The sequence below is a fragment of the Gopherus flavomarginatus genome, chromosome 17 (genome assembly GCF_025201925.1).
Source record: "Gopherus flavomarginatus isolate rGopFla2 chromosome 17, rGopFla2.mat.asm, whole genome shotgun sequence".
NCBI lineage: Eukaryota > Metazoa > Chordata > Testudines > Testudinidae > Gopherus > Gopherus flavomarginatus.
In genome coordinates, this window is record NC_066633.1 from 15003162 (window position 1) to 15015540 (window position 12379).

At 51.4% G+C, this 12379-nt stretch overlaps 1 protein-coding gene across 1 annotated transcript in view; it reads left to right on the forward strand.

Annotated features, from left to right (window-relative positions):
* The first annotated feature begins 3139 nt into the window (after nucleotides 1-3139).
* BRINP1 (BMP/retinoic acid inducible neural specific 1) overlaps nucleotides 3140-12379 on the forward strand; it is a 94171-nt gene continuing 84931 nt past the window's right edge. Inside the window, exon 1 of the mRNA XM_050926903.1 lies at nucleotides 3140-3518. The gene's annotated coding sequence lies outside the window, so the exon portion shown is untranslated. The remainder of the gene's footprint in view (nucleotides 3519-12379) is intronic.

A 12379-nucleotide genomic window follows, 5' to 3' on the forward strand; every position in this document is an offset into this window, starting at 1 on the left:
GCCTCCCGCTGCCCGGGGAGGCAGGGCAGAGCTGGAGAAGCATCAGCCGCCGAGGCTGGCTGGGTCACCGAAAGCAAGCGGGAGCTTTCCGGCCGGGGGAGCCGGGTTCAGACGGATGCTGGCGGAGCAGGAGGACGACCGGCTGCGGAACGGACCACGGTCCCCAGCGGGGCCGATCGGTGGCCTCTCTCCAGCCGGGCTCTGGACGCCGGAGGGCTGAGCAAGGGGGACGTGCCCCCTGCGGAACTCTCCTGGGTGCTGAACGGGGTCCCCGGGTCTCCGCAGAGATGCAAAGCGCCCCGAGGAGCCGGGGGACGGGCCGAGGCTCCTCGCCTCCAGCGGGGGATATGGGGCGTGCTGGCCACCCGGCCGAGTCACTGCTCCCAGCCCTGCCGATGTGGGATACAGCCCTGCCGCCCACCCTGCCCTCTGCTGCCTTCCCGTCACCCAAAGGAGGAGAACGCAGCGAGCATCGAGCGGCCTGCAATCGCTGCAGGGACTCGAGATACACACACTTTTCTGGGGGCATTGCCCTGCACCCCCCCACACACCCTGCAGTGCTCTGGGGGCATTGCCCTGCACCCCCCCCCATACACACACACACCCCGCAGTGCTCTGGGGCATTGCCCTGCACCCCCCCCACACACACCCTGCAGTGCTCTGGGGGCATTGCCCTGCACCCCCCCATACACACACACACCCCGCAGTGCTCTGGGGGCATTGCCCTGCACCCCCCATACACACACACGCACCCCGCAGTGCTCTGGGGGCATTGCCCTGCACCCCCCCCCATACACACACACACACCCCGCAGTGCTCTGGGGGCATTGCCCTGCACCCCCCCATACACACACACACCCCGCAGTGCTCTGAGGCATTGCCCTGCACCCCCCCATACACACACACACACACACACACACCCCCCGCAGTGCTCTGGGGGCATTGCCCTGCACCCCCCCATACACACACACCCCCCGCAGTGCTCTGGGGGCATTGCCCTGCACCCCCCCATACACACACACACCCCGCAGTGCTCTGGGGGCATTGCCCTGCACCCCGCATACACACACACACCCCGCAGTGCTCTGGGGGCATTGCCCTGCACCCCCCCATACACACACACACACACACACACACACACACCCCGCAGTGCTCTGGGGGCATTGCCCTGCACCCCCCCATACACACACACACACACACCCCGCAGTGCTCTGGGGGCATTGCCCTGCACCCCCCCCATACACACACACACACCCCTCAGTGCTCTGGGGGCATTGCCCTGCAGCCCCCCCATACACACACACACACACACACACAACCCGCAGTGCTCTGAGGGCATTGCCCTGCACACACCCCCCCCATACACACACAAAACCCGCAGTGCTCTGGGGGCATTGCCCTGCACCCCCCCCCCCATATACACACACACACACCCCGCAGTGCTCTGGGGGCATTACCCTGCACCCCCCCATACACACACACCCCGCAGTGCTCTGGGGGCATTGCCCTGCACCCCCCCACACCCCGCAGTGCTCTGGGGGCATTGCCCTGCGTCCCCCCCCACACACACACCCCGCAGTGCTCTGGGGGCATTGCCCTGCGCCCCCCCCCACACACACCCCGCAGTGCTCTGGGGGCATTGCCCTGCACCCCCCCATACACACACACACACACACACACACACACACCCCGCAGTGCTCTGGGGGCATTGCCCTGCACCCCCCCATACACACACACACACACACCCCGCAGTGCTCTGGGGGCATTGCCCTGCACCCCCCCCATACACACACACACACCCCTCAGTGCTCTGGGGGCATTGCCCTGCAGCCCCCCCATACACACACACACACACACACACAACCCGCAGTGCTCTGAGGGCATTGCCCTGCACACACCCCCCCCATACACACACAAAACCCGCAGTGCTCTGGGGGCATTGCCCTGCACCCCCCCCCCATATACACACACACACACCCCGCAGTGCTCTGGGGGCATTACCCTGCACCCCCCCATACACACACACCCCGCAGTGCTCTGGGGGCATTGCCCTGCACCCCCCCACACCCCGCAGTGCTCTGGGGGCATTGCCCTGCGTCCCCCCCCACACACACCCCGCAGTGCTCTGGGGGCATTGCCCTGCGCCCCCCCCCACACACACCCCGCAGTGCTCTGGGGGCATTGCCCTGCACCCCCCCCACACACACACCCCGCAGTGCTCTGGGGGCATTGCCCTGCACCCCCCCCATACACACACACCCCGCAGTGCTCTGGGGCATTGCCCTGCACCCCCCCACACACACACCCCGCAGTGCTCTGGGGACATTGCCCTGCACCCCCCCCATACACACACACACCCCGCAGTGCTCTGGGGCATTGCCCTGCACCCCCCCACACACACACACACCCCGCAGTGCTCTGGGGGCATTGCCCTGCACCCCCCATACACACACACACCCCGCAGTGCTCTGGGGGCATTGCCCTGCACCCCCCCATACACACACACACACACACACCCCGCAGTGGTCTGGGGGCATTGCCCTGCAAACCCCCCCCCCCCCCCGGCCCATTCAGTCTGTGCTCAGGACCAGGCTGCACTCTCCCTGCCCCAAAGGAGTTTGCAGGAAGGACTTTAAATGTGAATCGAAGCAAATCACCCGTGCAGTGAGCGCCCGCAATCCCCAGCTCCTCTGCTCTGCGCGCCAGCTCCTTCCTGAAGCATAAGCTCGCAATAAAATAAAATGCAATGACCAGGGAGGGGACCTTTCGTTAGAAATCCACCCCCCCGCTCCCTTCTCTCCCCCGTGCCCCCCCACCCCAAATTCAACGCAAGCCCGGTCCCACCCACGGCTGGCACTGGCCCGTAGCGATCCCCTGCCCACCCCACAACCGCTGCCCCAGCTCCAGTCTGACCCGCCTTTCACACGTCCCGGGCTCTGTCTGCTCTGCTCCTCCGAGCCAGCCCCTCCCCTCGCGCCCAGCCCCCGCCCCCATTATGTACAAAACACTTTTTTAGAATAAAATCTCCAGGTTTAGGCTCCTCCCTGTTTCCCCCCCCCCATTCATTTGATCCAGGCTGCTCCAAGCCCCGCCCCTCCCGGGAAGCCCCGCCTCCCGCTTCTCTCCTACAGCCCTTTGCATGCTCATTTCCAGCCCCCTCTCCATTCTCCCCGCTGCCTCGGCTGCTCCTTCCCCGATGGCTACAGACTGATCGGCAGAGGAGAGGGGAGGGGAGAAAAAAGGAGGAAGGAACAGACCAAAAAAAAAGAAAGCAAAGAAAGAGAGAAGGAGAGAGAAGGATTTGCCTCTGTCCTTAATGCCTGCGATCTGGACCCAGGGAAGGGATTTTCTGTCTGAGCATGAAAAGTACTGCTAGAGCCCCAGTATCCCCACGCCTGCATGATCAGTGCAGCACCCAGTATGCCAGCTGGCCACAGAAGCGAGCCTACCACTTCCCGTCGAGCCCAATAAACCCCACCGGCGATCAGCTCTCGGCCAAAGAGGAACAGTAACCTCAGGTAAGGGGAGGGTTTCGTTTCATCTGCATCGAATCCCCTCAGCTCCTTGCCCTGGTGCGCAGCTTTTGAACTGCGTTTCATGCCTTCGTCGTGATCCCTTCTTACTGTAATGTCATTTTCTAGGGTGTCCTATTGAATCCCATCCCCCGCCGGAGTCAGTGCCGTTGAAAGCACACACACACACACACACACACACACACTTTGCCTGGCAGTCTCTTTCCCCTTCTCCCTCCCTCCTTGGGTTTGCATGAAGTTAATGTGCTGTTTCAATGCAGAAGTCCTGTAACCTAATTAGCTTCTGGTGTGTGTGTGTGTGTGTGTGTGTGTAAGGAACACGTTTGTGGCTGTCCGGACATTTTCACGCATAGGGGGTGGGAGCTGCTTCATGCAATGGGATCACGTAGCTAGGACAAGGTACATTTTTAAAATGCACGGGAGGAAGGGTGCAGCCTTCGGCTAGAGCAGGAGGTGGGAGTGAAAATCTACCGCTCTGTCTGGATTGCAGAATATTGATACATCCCGGGAAAACGTCCCCAAAGAGATGGTGTCATCTCCACTTAATCCACTGCTCCATTTGTGCAAGTGACAAGCAAACCCTGTAGAAGGGAGACGTCTGCAGCTTTAAATCCCACACCGGGTTGATTGCTTCTACCCCGAATGGGAATTGGACGAAACTGAAATACAGCAAGGAAGTAAGGGGAGTTGGGTGGGGGTGGGACATCTTTATGTGCCCGGGGAGAGGACCATAGATCTGGGGGGGGGGTTGTAACCCCCCCTTCTCTCCCCAGAGCTGGTGATTTTTTTATGTATTGATGAGCCGCTCAGTTGTGAAGCCTGCTTGCAATGCTGCCTGGTAAAGGAGCATAAGTTTGCTTTTCCCAGTCCATAGGAGATTTGGGAGGTCAGGTGAGAGAGCACTTCCACACCATTGCATCATCATCGCCGACAGGTCCAACACAGATTCCATTTTTTGGAGGAGCTAGGTGAAGTCTGGAGGTGTGGGAGGTGTCCCTCGATAAAATACGGGGGGGTGGGGGTGGGGAAGAGGTGCAGGAGCCTTGGAGAGGGGAAAACAAACTGCAGACAAAATGCTGCCTAGCTTCATGGATGAATGTAGACTTGGGATTGGCATCTGGAGTCGATGCTCTCGATAGGACAGTAAGATTGCTCGTGTTAGCCTGGCTTTCCCTCTGGGTTTATAATAATAATTCGTTAATGGGAGTTAAGCTGCTTTCGGGAGAGTTGCAGAGAAGTGTATGTTGTGTGTGTGTGTATGTGTGTGTGTGTGGGGGGGCTGGCAGGTGGAGAGAAAATAATCAAGATTTTGGCACAAGAAAGATGCAGTTTTTTTTGGTTTAAATATGAATCCTAGTTTCTAGTGATTCTCTCTCTCTCACCCCCCACCACACCTCACGAAACTTGGTCTATTTCCCTCCCCCCTTCTTGTACACAAACCACACACCATCTTGGACGCACACAACTCCCCACCCCATGCACATGCACACAATCTTGGTCTCTCTCTCTCTCACACACACACACAATTTTGGACTAACAATCTCCCACCCCCATTCTTGGTCTCCCGCACCCATCTACACACACAACACTGTCATTGTGTTGCCATTCTCACTGTTAGTGCAAATCAAATCTCCAGGCAGGTTTGGTGTCTCCCCACCCCACCACTACTCCTCTTTGCACATCTTTAGGTAAGCAACTCACTTGGAAAGCACCGTGTTCTGCTTTGGATTATCTTCCAGGCATTGATTTTGGGGCTGTCTGCTTCCACAGCCCATTGCCACTCAGCCGAAAATGCTTTGCAGGATTTGTTGTGTTTTACTGCTCTTTGCATGGCCCCAGGACTCAGTGATTACTTCACCCCAGCAAAGGCAGACAGGATTCCCAGGAGAGGGAACCATCCTGCACCCTACAAACTTTGAGCTTGAGACTGTCTGAGGTGGCTCGCAGAAATCACACCTGCCCTGTTAGTTGTGTATTTCACTGTGTGTGTGTGTGTGTGTGTGTGTGTGTGTGTGTGTGTGTGTGAGAGAGAGAGAGAGAGAGAGAGAGAGAGAGAATATCTCTGTGTTCGTCCACAGGACACACACAGTTTTCCAAGGTCCCACTTTACTCTAGTTCTGCCTATCGGGGTCAGAGCAAAACCCTCCCGTCCTTGCAGCACAATCCCTCACCAACAGTCCTTTGCTTTGCTGCCCCCCGCCCCCCACCCCCCGGTTCAGGGATGAACACACTGGTATGGTGCTTGAGGGGAAGATGATGTCACTGGTTTAAGATGCACTAACCACCATCACCTCTCTTCCCACCTCTCTCTTCGAAGGGCCTAGTTAGGAGATTGTGTAATCTCCCTAAGGGCTGGAATCTAATGAGGCCAGCTGACTGTCCTGGTAAAACTTCTGATTTGAGGGACACATTGAGAGGGTACTGCTACTTCTAAAAGCTGGTTCCAAGAGGGATTGTGGAAGGTTTATCCATGGTCTCCCCTCCTGCCTGGCTCCCCCACCATGTTTAATACCTTGGAAGTGTGTATAGGGCTAAATGGAATAGAGATGGCATTCTGCTTCTGGTGAGTGTTAAGTGGAACTGAGCATGACCGTTGAGGGTTATTACTGAGATGGTTTTTGTAACACAAATCTTGTTGTCCTCACTCAGTCGAAACTCCCATTGCGTTCCCCAAAAACATGGCTTGAGGAAGCTCTGAAAAAATTTGGTTCAGAGAAAAAACTGTGCATGTTGTTGTGTCTCTCTGCCGTACTGAGACATCAGTTTGAATTTCCAGATGTGACCCAGACATGTACACTCATATAGTCACATATGATTCAAAGGCATGAAAAAAAATCAGATTTGGGGTTGCGAAAATCAAAACTTCTAGATTTATGTCAAATATCAGCAAATAAATGTAAAAAGAAACCCTGAAGGGACAGGAGGATAAATAAATAAATAACCCAACAAGTAAACAAATGCAAGTCCCTAGATGAGAAATTACAGCAGCTGAACAATGTTCCGGTCGGGGGGGAGGCATGCAGCAACGTACGTGTGTGATATCTAATGTCCTTTGTGTGTGTTTGTGTGTATGTGAGAAACAAATGCATATACAATTTAAAACCATTCTGGTAACACTGATATTTGCTAGCTCAGAGTCCCTGCATTAATATCTTCATTTACACAGGGAATCAGTGTCACAGGATCGAATTGTGACTCCCAGAAGGGGGCGCTCTGACTCCATTTCAGTTGTGGGAATGCTTTGCAAAGCAGGAGATCAGCTGGCTTCACAGCAGCTAGGTTCCAGGTCAGGTTAGACATACAGTGTTTTCCTAGAATAGGTTTGGTGGGATGCATGCAGACCTGCACGCACTGCCCTTCTCGGTGGTGTTTTCAGTCCTCACACATTTGCAGCCAGTAGCTAATAATAATGGCAGGTAATAATAATAAATAATGACATATACACTGTCTTTAGTCTGAAAGGATCCCAGGTGCACTAACAGGCTCTGGACCAAACCCTTTGTTGGTGTAAATCAGCAACCCTCAGCTGAAATCAATGAGGTTATGATGAGGATCCGGCCCTGTGCATAAAGGAATCCCTTACCCAGTGCTGAAATGCAGCCACTTCTGGGATGGAGGCCAACAGCTAATCTGGGCCAGAAACACTACAGCTTTTAAGAGGGAGAGTGAAAAAAAATAGCTTCTCACATTGAAAGGGCAGAGATGAAGTTAGGGATATGGAATATAATCACCCATAGTTGGGAATGGACGGGCTTGCTTAACAGCTCTTCTCTTGCAAAATAGGGGTGGGATCTTAATTAGATTAAGCAGTAAGGACCTTGTGTCAGATCATCCCAGACCATGCAGAGGCTCCTGGGCATTCAGAAGTTGAGCTGGTTTTCTCTTTGGAGGGGGGAAGATCATGGTATGAAGGTCCTGTCTGGGAGTGGTTCATGGGGCATAATCTGGTCCATTGGTTTTATTTATCATCTGAAAGATGGCTTCTCCCATGAGCACCATATCTATGCTCTGATTGGTTCAGAGTTGACTCAGAGAAAAGAGCCCTTCCTACTGAGTTACACTTGCCACTTCCTGCAGTGCCCTGAGTTTTCTGTAGAGGTTTCCGATATGGCTGTTTATGGGCCCAGCATTGCTTTGTTTATGAGATCTGAGAAGAACGCAGCTCTGTCTGGCATGGCTGCAGGTTGTAACTTTGGTGGTGGGGACCCTTGAGTTCCCCTGCTGAGACTGAATCTAGGTTATGTTTTGCCCTTGTGTGCGGAGTTAGAGTGAGTTAATCTGATTACTTCAGTTTGGCATATGAGAGAGAGAAATAGTTGTTGACATCATCTTTAGACATGACAATCTGGGCTCTTCCTTTTAATCCAGGAAGAGAGTCAATGTAATTAGAAAAAAGAATGAACGAAGGGCCTGATTCAGTGCCCACTGAAGTCAGGGGAAGGACTTCCATTGACTTCAGTGGGCAGTGGATCAGAGCCTAAGAGAGGACGGAATCATCTGTGACATGTTTCTGTGAGCGGTGGCTGGAGCTACAGACTGGGGTCTCCTTGCTACTTGTGTGGAGGGGTTTTAATACAACCTATCTACCCTTTGCACCTTCCCTTTGCCACAAACAGCTTTTTGTGTGGTGATGAAGCAAGCGATGGAGCAGACATCTCCTGAAGCACAACCAAAGGAGGGAAGGGTCCTTCTTTATTTGTTCAAATGGAGCACGTGCCGTAGGCAGAACTATCAAGTGTAGTGGGCAGGCGATGGGGCTTAGACGTGGAACAGTGTTATTGAGGGGTCTGAACAATGTTGAGTGATGATGCCAGGTCAATGTCCACAGCACAACTGTGTTGATTGGGGGATATTGACTAGAGCATTGCTCCAGTCTGATAGCATGCAAAATGGAGCCCTGGCAGGTGTTGATTCTAAGGCCCCTGTTGACAGGGTTGGTTCCATTGGCTTCAAAGAAACAACTCATTTAAGAGCTGTTGGATGTGACCCTGTGACAGTAATGGGAGCAGCAGTTGATGCTGCCTTCAGGGTCCCGTCCAGAGCAGCTCTGACTGCTGGTCTCCAGACAGTGACTGGTTAGATGAGGTTCATGCTGTGTGCTCTTGTTCAGATATGTGTCATTGTTGCACACTGTTTATACTGGTGAGATAAATACTTTATAGAGTACAGAAGCCCAGACATTAAGAGGACTTCCGACTGCTAGACAAACGCTGGGCGCTGTTGTCTGGACAGGCTCCAGTGTTGGGCACTGGTTACTGAGGCACTAACGCTAATAGTGACCCTCATGTATTGATGCAGTACCTTTCATCTCAGAGGGTTGCAGAATGCTCGACAAATCACGTCACCCATCCCTGGATTATTGTGAAGCCAACCTGGGGTGAAACGTAGCAGCTGTTTAGAAGCTACCCAACAGCCCAAGGGCAGAAATAAAAGAGGGTTCTGTGCCTAAATGAAACTCTAGAAATACATGAGAGCAATTTCATCCAGCTCTTTTTGTTTAAAAGGGAAACATAATATCAGAGCGGAGAAAGAATTATGACATTGTTCATACTCATATGCTGACCTGCACTCTCCAGCTGCGATGCTTAGTCTCTAGCAATCATGCTTTGCAGAGAGCCTGGCATGTCACACAGCTTGCATAAAAACAGCAGATCTTATCAGCACTCTGCCAACTCCGCTTTGAAATCAGGCGGAGTGAGAGTAGCACTGGCCATTTGGTAACAACATCTGATGCTGTCACTGAGAGCTTGTGACGTGTTTGGTGTGGCTCCGAGGACAGAGTGTCACCTTTTGCATGCTGTTTCACCTGAACTAGTACAAGCGGAAGCCTTGTAGGTCTGACAAGTATTAGTATTGGTTGCACTTTTATAACTCGGCCCACTACCGCGAAGAGTTGTAGCACAGAGAATATACTGTAAGGGACTAGAATCTCAGCTGGTGCCAATGGAGCCACTGGCCAGGGCCAGCCTTAGGAGCAGGCCGTTAGGATGGCCACTCAGGAAATCCCTGGTTTTGGTTGGAGTGAGGGTTATACCTGACAGGTCAGTTCTATTTATTTATTGCATCTTTTGGTTGGGTGGGGTGGGGTACTGAAAACTCTTTCTGCTCCCTGGATGATAAAACCTCTAGTGTTGGCCCAGCCAGGGGAGCGCTGCCAACTTGCATCAGCTGACGATCTGTCCCTTAGGGTTCTCTTTGGACCGAGTATCACTCTGCCCCCTCATTATGGAGTCTACAATTCTGTAGGACCTTAATGATTCTGGCTGCAGCTATGTGTAAGCCCAAGTGATGTCATTGAGATGTCTATGGACCCCCACTGGGACCGCAGGTGAGGTTGATAGACATACCACTGACAGCAGGTACTGACATCCGCAGCCATTTGTCCCTGCACACGGTGGGTGCTAATCATGGTGGGGAGGCTGGGTTTTAAAAACCTTGCCCTTAAATGTGCTGGCATTACAAGTGCAGCCCGTGTGCTTCAATCATGCTTGCGGAGGGACAGAAGAACAAACCAAGGTAGCTCGTAGAGTAGTTCAGAGTCAGGGCTAGAAAGGGGTAAGGAACGGAAACTAGTCAAAGAAGTAGGCAAAGAGATGAATTGCGATGCAGGTTGTGTCTTGAGACTGCAGGGCAGGTATGGACACTGGGAGAAGCAGGTGTGAAGGATGCTACCATCGGACAGTTGCGATTTGCAGTGGGAAGGCTGTGAATGCAGGAATTGCAACATCATTATCAACACATGACTTCTCTTTAGAGCATGTAACCACGGTGGGAAAGTAAGGGAAACATCAGAAGCAAGCGAGATTCTTATGTGGAATGTAGAAAGAGGTGCTGAAGTTGTGTAGAAATTCCATTGATTCTTTGCCTCAGTCTGTACTGTGAGAGACTTGTAAATATTGAGGGGGGGCACTTTTTTGCTGGCAATTGTGGGGTAACACCAGCAGAAGCTGAAGTTTACATGAAGAACCCTGAGGCAATGAAGGGCAGTAGCTTGCAACAATTGCGTAGTGGTCATGGTAAAATTGCAAAAAGAAATAAAATATGAAATCACGGCAATGCTGCCGAGTGTGTATAATGTATCCTTCAGAGCACAGCTGTTCCTGGAGCTGCTGGCATGGATTCATATCCTGCCTCAGATTTGCTTAAACAAATATATATATATATATCCTGTTGGCTTCACTGTTTCTCAGCACAGAAACCGTGATAACGTGTGGCCCTGGGTGTGCATCTTGCTAAAGACAGCCTAGGAAATTACAGAGTGATGAGTTACACCCAAGTTCCAGGCAAACTGACTGAGGATATTTTTAAAGGAGAAAATAACCCAGCACTTGGATAAGTCATAAGGGTTTGGGTCTAACTAGCACCTCTTGTTAAAGGGTAAATGAGGCCTCTCAACCCAATTAGAAAATTGTGACAATGTTCATAAAATAGTGGATAAAAAGGGACCTGGTGATTATAAATTATCTGATTTCCTCTCAGTCTCACATGTCTTTTGAAAAGGTCCCTCTTTAGAGAAGTTAATCCGTCCTGTGAATTAAAAGGTAGCCAAGTACTATGAATTAAGAAGTCATCGTGAAGAGCTGCTGCTCAGAGGGATGGAAGTTAATAATGGGGAAACCCATTGGTCAATATTGGATCAGCATTGCTTACTACTTTTGTTTGTGATTTGGAGGAGGATGTGAGTAGCAAGTGGGTGATGATGGAAAAGGCTAGTTAATAGCAAGGACATTACCGGGCAATTTAAGAAGAATCTGATCAAACCAAAGGATTAATATGACATTTTACTTGGAGGAATATAAAGTTAATGGACTTTAGGGAAAATAACCTTAACTTGCAGAATCCTCTGAGGAAAAAATATTTATGTCCTAGCTTAAAGAGAGCCCCTTAAATTAAGGCACTGAAACTGCATAGACCCTGATTCGGCAAAGTACTTATGCATCTGCTTGAATCTGTCCCCATGCATCAAAGCTCACCTTTAGGGATGTACTAAAGTCCCACTGACTTGAATAGGTGCTTCAGTGCTTTCCTGAACGGGGACCCCAGGGCTCACTAAAGGTGCAGTCCTGCAGACAGATCCATGAAGGCAGACTCCTCACACCTATGCACAGCCCAATAGACTTCACAAGAAGCTGACTGCAGGGTCAAGGCCCAAAGACAGTCCCCATGCCCTAGCATGTACTAGGTTCAGTGTGAACCCTGTGTAATAATAATAAATAATATATGGAGATATACTGATCTCATAGAATTGGAAGGGACCCCAAAAGGTCACAGAGTCCAGCCCCCTGCCTTCACTAGCAGGACCAAGTACTGATTTTGCCTCAGATCTCTAAGTGGCCCCCTCAAGGCTTGAACTCACAAGCCCTGGGTTTAGCAGGCTAATGCTCAAACCACTGAAGTTTAGTATCTTTGGTTGTTCCAAAATCCAGGTCAGGAAGGGTGACAGGAAATTCCCCATGGCATTATAAAGACCTACATATGCTCACTGATAGAATCAATGGAGATGGATGGCAGCTGATAGAAGGATACTTGAGGCATTAAAAGGAAGGGAAGAAAATAACAGAAAATACATTATAACTGAATGATACTAATGCATTTTCAAACTGCTTTACAAATATTAACCAATTTAAAAGGAGAGGGGCTGAAAAGAATGGGTTATTTAGTCTGGAAGAAGAATGTCATTGAGGTACATGATATACAGTTATTTGAAGGATACAGGAGAAAGCAATCAGAAATATTTGTACTCTGTGATGCGACAAGAATTAGGGGATATATATCCAAGAGCACAACATTTAAAACAAATGAAAAGGAAATATATTTTTTCGGTGAATAGTCAAGCTAAATATTGC